We start from the raw sequence: 7925 nt of genomic DNA on the forward strand, positions 1-7925 counted from the left end.
GATCATTGAAAATGAGAACATGTGATTATATTTGGGAAGATTCTGCCTGGAGGAACAGAAAATGCTGTCACTGCTGGAACAGCTGTTCTGCTGACGTCAAACTGTAGTGGCCAGATCCAAGTTCTAGATGTAGAATTTCATGGAGAAAAAATCGAGAAAAAAAATTATAACGTTTTGTGGTCATCAGAAGTTACTGTGACTGCACACACACAGATTACAGTTCAGTACAAGTAAGTGCAGACTTTTATTTTAACCTTGCTGGACAACTGGAAAAGAACCAGGAATAATAACAAAGATTCAACATTCAGCCAAAACGAATCTGTACTGGTTTAGTTTACTGGTTTGGTTCTTTCTGTGTTTCACATTTAAGTTTTGAAATTGAGGCTGTTTAGGACTCCACTGGAATTTTGTTATAACTTCAAGAACTTTCTCTGTCATTCTTCATTTCATTGAAACTGATCTACTATCTTTTTTACAATTATCATGCTAACTCAAACCATACGCGAGTGGTTTAGTATAGCCTCTGTGTTTCAAAGATTTGTCCTGAAGTAGTTCATGCGGGTTGGAATTCTATTTTGGACCATACACAACAAATATACTGTACTAACATAACTGTTCACAGACTAGAGAAAAATGAAAAGCAGCAAATAAAGGGTAATTCCAGAGCAGTCTCAGCGCCATGCGTGACCAACAAACACGCGAGACAATAAAATGCTAAATAAAAAATTAGCATCTTGGTCCAATTTTGTAAGAAACTCCTTTGACTACTTCAAACTGCATACTCAGTACCCCACTGAAATGTGTTGTGACCAGCCATGGATTAGGGATGCTGTGCACCATTTGAAGGGTTCCACCAGCATGAAAAACCCTGAGATTTTAAGGGGGAGCTGTGGGACAAATGCCAGCATATTTTAAGAGGCAAACGGCGCCAGCACTGAGGCCCTGTTCTTGTAATTCACTAAGAAAGACCACTATGTTTGAATGATAGAAGGTTGCCTCCCACACTGAATCATCTCCCAGCCTACAAGGGCTAAAATGGCCAGATAAGAGAGATATAAAAGAAACCCTAAGAAGGCCAACCTTATGGGAACAACAACCCTGAAGTCCATTATCATGATCTGTATTAAACCTAATCACAGAACCAAGGACATAGAGAAAACCCAATTTTCAAACAAGTGACAGCTGCGATGATGATATATATATATATATATATATATATATATATATATATATATATATATATATATATATATATATATATATAGAGAGAGAGAGAGAGAGAGAGAGAGAGAGAGAGAGAGAGAGAGAGAGAGAGAGAGAGAGAGAGAGAGAGAGAGAGATGCTTCTTGGTGGAAATGTTTCCATAAACAAAGAGAATATTTTGCTATTATTTTTGTGATGTTTAATCAATAAAGTGAAAAAGGACATGACATATTTATGCAAACATATATTTAGGAGGATATTTCAGTTTCTGTATTTGTAACAGTTGTACAAACTTGACATTATTAAATATACAAACGTAGATTGAAGTCCTAACATTCATGGTCAGGTCAGATAATTCCATTGGACAATAATACATCGGACACAGCAGTGAGAAATCTACAAACAACGCTGAAGAATTCTAAACAATGGTTTTCAGATAGGGTGACACAATGGTGCAGTGGGCAGCGCTGTTGCCTCGCAAGAAGGCAGTTCTGGCTTCAAGTCCCGTTCTGCGTGGAGTTTGCATGTTCTCCCCGTGTCTGCATGGGTTCTCTCTGGGTTCTCCGGCTTCCCTCCACCTCCAAAAAATGCGCTTCAAGTTAATTGGCCACCATGAAATTGCCCGTAGGTATGAGTATGTGCGTGAGTGTTTGTCTGTCTGTGTGTGGCTCTGTGGTGCACTGGCATCGCACCCGGAGTGTCCCCTGCCTCACCTCCCCAGTCGGCTTGGATAGGCTCCAGCACCCCATGACCCACAACACCAGACAAACACGGGTACAGATAATGGATGGATAGATGGATGGATGGATGATTTTTGTATAACATTCATATTAATTAATCTATCATTTAATTAAACAACTTTTATTTGTAACAACATAAATTTTGAAACGCTTTTCCAGAAAGAGGAACCCAATGGAACCCTCCATAGCAAGCATAGGGGACAGCGGTGGGGGACAACTCAGAGTTCATTTTACCTGAAAAAAGTAGTGCATCCCGGGGATGCACTTCAACAAAAATTTGTGAATCCCAACATGATGTTTATACATCCCAAAAGTAATAACAGGACATACGGTAGAAACTGTATGCAAGGATTGAGTTTTGCCAATAGTACAACATAAAAACGAAACAAACTTAATTTTAATGATATTGTTAATACCAACATAACTGTTTAAGTAAAAAGAAAAAAGAGTTTACCTGCATATTATTTTTATCAAAATGGAAAAGCCTGGCCGTCACTCTTAAAAAAACAGTTTGAGAAATAAAGAAAAATGTAATAGTTTTTTTCACTTTTGCTTTTCACTCAATAGTTTTTTTATGCCTTTAGTTTATATATTATCCTGTGGACATTGCACCAAGCTTAAAGAGCCTTCTCCACACAGATTTTTGTAAGCTGCACCCTCATTCTTTTGTTTTGGATGCTGACATTTTGCCGTGCCTCACCCATGGAAACAATCGCGTCCATTGCGGTACACATGTTTGGATTTTTGTTGGTTTTCGCTTAGCTTCTTCTGCGTCTTTATCTGCAATATGCACAGTAATATCTGTCTGTTTTTCTTCATTAACTTTTGATTGTTTTTTGTTCAAGAAAGCACTCATTGTCACTTGGTTTTTCTCCAACTTTTTCATCTTTTCTGGGGGCATGGTGATACATAATACAGTAATCCCTCGCTTATTCGCCCTTCAAGATGCACAGCTTCACTACATCATGGATGTCTAAAATTATATACAGTATCTATTGTCCTCGATGAGATGTAAGTTTCATCTCATCGAAGACAAGGGAGAGAGCGAGAGGCGAGAAGTAAATGTCTCCCATAAGCTGTATTCACGTGAGACTAAGTGCATGCTGACAGCATCCGAGACTGTACTGCGTTCCGAGACTCACAGTTCCTCCTGCAAGTTTACAAAACGGTTTTAAACAGTCTATAAGAGTGTGGGAAAAGATAACACAGATATTAGGTGGTTTAATGTCGGAATGGGGAGGGTTTAAATTGTACATAAATAATAAAATATTTGGTAGCTATATCGCAGATATTCACCTATTCCAGGTGGTCCTGGAACACATTAACCGTGAGTACCAAGAGAATACTCTACTACTATCACGAGAGGCGGGATATGGACCCATGTGCAGGACACCAAAAATGAATCTTCCATCCATGATTTATTCAAAACTGAAAGAATTCTCCAGACAGGCAAGAAACATAACAGACTTCCAGGAACCAAACAAGAGAAACAAACCAGCACCTAGCTCTCATTGAGCTAGGCTTAAAAAGTCTCATCATGATAGCCCCAATGAAGTTCAGGTGTGAACGATAAGAACGGGGGTGTGGATGAGTCTCAGGTGTGGAGCCGTGGCTCCACCCACCAGCCTGGCCTCTCCCTGCCACACAGCAGAACTGCCACACCAAACCGTGACAACTACTCCTCACTCTCTCACTGCAGCTGTTTGGTCGATTTTAATAAGACTGAATCGCGCAGGTGAGTCTTGTGACGAGAAATTTGCGCGAGATCAAAACATAATGGTGACTTCGAAATTTAAGTTGAGAAATGAATACATTGTGAAGTATTCATTTCCACCTCATCAAGTGGGCACCACACGCCCACTTGATGAGGTGGGCATGTGGTGCCAGGACCTTCAGGGCTGTGTTCACTGACTCCTAGGTTGTTGTTCTATGCTTGTTCCCGACCTGTCAAGGAGAAGCACATAGACCACGGCAGTCTTGCAAGTACTTGTAGGTTTAATTTTGTATAACTAAGACGGAATCATGAATGTGGAATAGAGACTAAGACAGAAAGGGAAATAACAGAAGCTCCAAAAGCGATTGATGTATCTGCTGAAGGAGTTTATCAGATGGAATATTTGTTGATGCTTATTACAGTCTTTCTCAAAGAGGAAGGTTTTAAGTCTACTCTTGAATAAGCTAGGGGTGTTTGCCCCCCCGAACTGAGGCTGGCAGATTGTTCCAGAGTAAAGGAGCCAGGTAGCTGAAGCTTCTGCCTGCTGTTTTACTCTTACAGATCTATCCAGTTACCAAAATTCCTGTCTCCTCACAGTGAAGAGCCCTGGGAGGGTGATATAACAGCAATAGTTTTAATGCAGAAATCTGTTTCTGTTGTTTAATAAAGTGGAATACAGTAGGTGTGCTGTGCATCATGGACCACATTCTGACGTAGTAGCAGAGCGTGGCCACATGGCCTAGATCGGTGTGAATTAATATTCATACCATGTCTTTTCAATTACAGGGGCTGCACTGTGAATGAGGATCATATGGACTGTGTTGGTTGAGGTCTAGGGACAGTTTGCAGTCTGACAACAACAAGAAATCGCTGCTCTGCATCAGTCATATTCCAGAGCTGGGGAAGTTCTCTATCTAACCAGTGCTTTAGTCTGTGATACAGAATCTTTACAATTATAAATGTGTGCATTTTATTAATTTTAGATTTGTGATTGTGTTTTACAACATCAGTCTTGTATTTTGGTTAAAACGACCGAGCAGGTACAAAGTCATCTTCAAAAAGTCAGTTACACACTAACAAAACATAACAAACTCATGATGACTATGTATAATATTACATTAGTGATATCATTATTATTGCCCTATGGCACTGCATAGGTGTAAATATTATTCTTTTAGTAAATAATAATACTCAAAAAACTTAAGCTTGTAGCAAAATATGACTTTGAATTTCTTTCATCAAAGGTGCTCCCAACAGAGGTCAGGTGATTTTTAGACATTTGATGGTTCAAAACATATAGAATTCTATTGCATTTTTCCCAACAACTCAATATGCAACAGCAATAAGTAAGAAAAAAATAGACAGTACAAAAAAAAGTGAAGAATATAAATCAAGTTGTTGATCCTGTGTTACTTTAGATCCAGCCTTGTAAAAGTAGGGCAAACGCTCCACCTACTTATCCCAGACCTTCTTATGGCTGTGAGCTTGTCTGTCACACATCTTGCAGGTCTCGGCTGATGGTTATCTAAGCATAGCATTCTTGAGAGAGTGTGAAAAAATGTGTGGCATGGACAAATATATATATAGAGAGAGACATAAGAGATTAGATACAGTCTGGCCTAAACACCTGATTAGAAGCTCTGTAGCACACAGGTCAATACCATCCTTCCTTTTTCAGACTGGATGTGCTTGTTGCTCCTGGGGTCATCTGTGGGTTGTATTTACCATTAGATCCGTACCATGCACAGTCTTCTAATGTTGAGGTCAGTCAAGGTAAAGACATCGCATATCAAAGTAAAAAAAAAATCACCAGACAATGACGGCACCTGTGGTGTTTAACAGCAGAACACAGTCTGCCATGCCATCCCAACAGCCTCAGGTAAATTTGAGCATCCTGAATCTTGTGATGCTGTCATCTAAAACAAGCACTTGACACATTTTTTAAGGCAAGACACTAGGAAAAGAAGAAAGAAAAAAAGAGTTTGTGCTCTGCTTACCCTTGTGTATGGGCTGTCTCCATGAAGCCAACATGCCTCTTTGTGGTTCTGGCCCAAAATCTCGCTATTTTCACGGTTGGATTTGACTCAGGTTGTAAGTAAATGGCTGCCAAGAGCTTCAGATAGCAAATACTCTGATTTGGAACAAAAGATAAATCACAGGGCATAAAACAATAGTTTACCTGACGATAGAAAATAATCTCCATTACAGCAGTTTATTCGAGGTACCTAATTCTGCAAGAACTTGTTTCTTCCATATTGTCTGCTTTTATACACTATTTAAAATTTTATTCAAAAATGTGGTGGCCAGTAACTGAAGTAATGAAAATGCATTTCCAAAGATAATACTGTAGTAAGATTTATTTCCATCTGTGTTATCAAGTTATAAAGTTTGAATGTTAGAAATGTTTACAAAAAATAGAAATACATTCTTCACTGGATTAATCAGTGAAGTAAGAATAAAACTTGAATGTGTAAGCCCTCAAGTAAGATATACAAGGATGAGTACCTGTAGTACAAAAAATACAAAAGAAAAAACAACATGACTGAAGGACAATGTCAGAATTAAAACACAGGATTGTACAGCTTGAATAAAGATTTAGAAGATTTAAAATCATAAGACCAGGAATTGTAAGGAAGTTTTTCATATTAAGTGTCTTCATAAATACAAAAGAAAAACTGTGATTGAGGAATACCGTCCTTCAGACATATCGCTCCACTGCTGAAGAGGACCTGGCTGGAAACATGACAGTAGTCTGGGTGTCTATTCCAGGGGTATGCAATTTTATAGAAGTAAAAGTTGTTAAGTCTGAGAGCTTACAGGAGTCGTGTGAAGACAATCTTTTCCAGGAATTTTTTGGTAAACTGTTATTAAGAGATTAATCATGTAATTGCTGTATTCTCATGGATCAAAGCCGAATTTTTTTAATGAGCGGTTGCTTCTCCTCAAATATCCTGGGCACAGCTTGGGTGAAAAGAGGGCGGTGCCATACGTTACTTCACAGAGGTATCTATGGGAGGCATGACAGCAGTAGAGCTTGTGGGGCATTTGAGGTGAGTCTCTGGAATCAAAAGTTCATTCCAAAAGAGTGGAATTAAGCTACATTAAATGACATATTTCAGGTAGAGGGAATAAATGAAAGTCAGATTCTGATTGCATACCTGATTTTGCATTAAGTTGGGGTTGAAGGTTAAAAGCATTCCTTACAGACAGCTTCTACAGACAGTGATTAACATGAGCTGGAACTGAAAGGTGGTCCGCGGTGATCAGAAGAGCTCCAGGGCATTGCTTATTAGTGTGAGAGTTATATTGGAGGTGCGCCTCACATTCCCAACCTGTAACTGATAAAAACTATCAACACTTTGATTTGTTGATAACGAACCTGAAGCCTTGTCTTCTGCCACTTCCACTCCAGCCCTCTGCAAAGTCTTTAAGAATATTCAGCTTGCCAAGTGTCTGAGGGGATGGACAGACCTCTGACAGCACCTCATATGGATAAAATGTAGACACAGCATTCTGTAGGTGAACACTCTACTTCAGTTTAGGTCACTGTATCGCCTCAAATAAAAGAAAAAAGTTAAATATCGTAAATAGGTGATGGAGATAGACAGGTCATTCATTAGGCCAGTACTCATTATGTAGGTAAACACCAGGCTGAAAGAGTTTGGACTCCGGTTTTTGTTTAAGCCCAAGATGCAAAACCAAAATATTGGAGAAAAACTCAAAAAGGCATTGTGACCAGTGCCTTTGTGGAAAAATGAAGCACTGTTGCTGTATAACAGAAAATACCTATGTTATGTGGTCATTTCTGCACTTTGTAGGTAGTCACACCAAACTGACCAGGGCATTAATTCTATGTTGTCCAGCAGGATATAAATCTTTCATTCACTGTGTTTGTGCATTACAATAATGAGATGCCTTTTGAAATAATTTGTCACATCAGCTATCTAACTTGTGATTATGGTTTTGTTGCATGGCTGTAGGTTTAATTTTTTTTAAATGCCCACGGAGCCATTTTTTATGAGCAAGATGTGAAATGAATCCGTCAAATGACACTCCAACATAAGCTGTGTCAGACTCAACCTTCACACAGTTGGGATATCCTTTATTTATCTTGCTGCTCTGCTATAGTTACAAATCTAAAGCATGCTCAGTCTTATTTTCTTGCATCATGGGTCATCAGTTGTCAGCTGTTGTCATCAGTCAGTCACATCTGTCCAATAGCAGAGTGAGACGCCTTCAGTGTCAGCCTATCATGTAGCTACTGTCTT

Source organism: Antennarius striatus, chromosome 13 (assembly GCF_040054535.1).
Source record: "Antennarius striatus isolate MH-2024 chromosome 13, ASM4005453v1, whole genome shotgun sequence".
In the NCBI taxonomy this organism is placed as follows: domain Eukaryota; kingdom Metazoa; phylum Chordata; class Actinopteri; order Lophiiformes; family Antennariidae; genus Antennarius; species Antennarius striatus.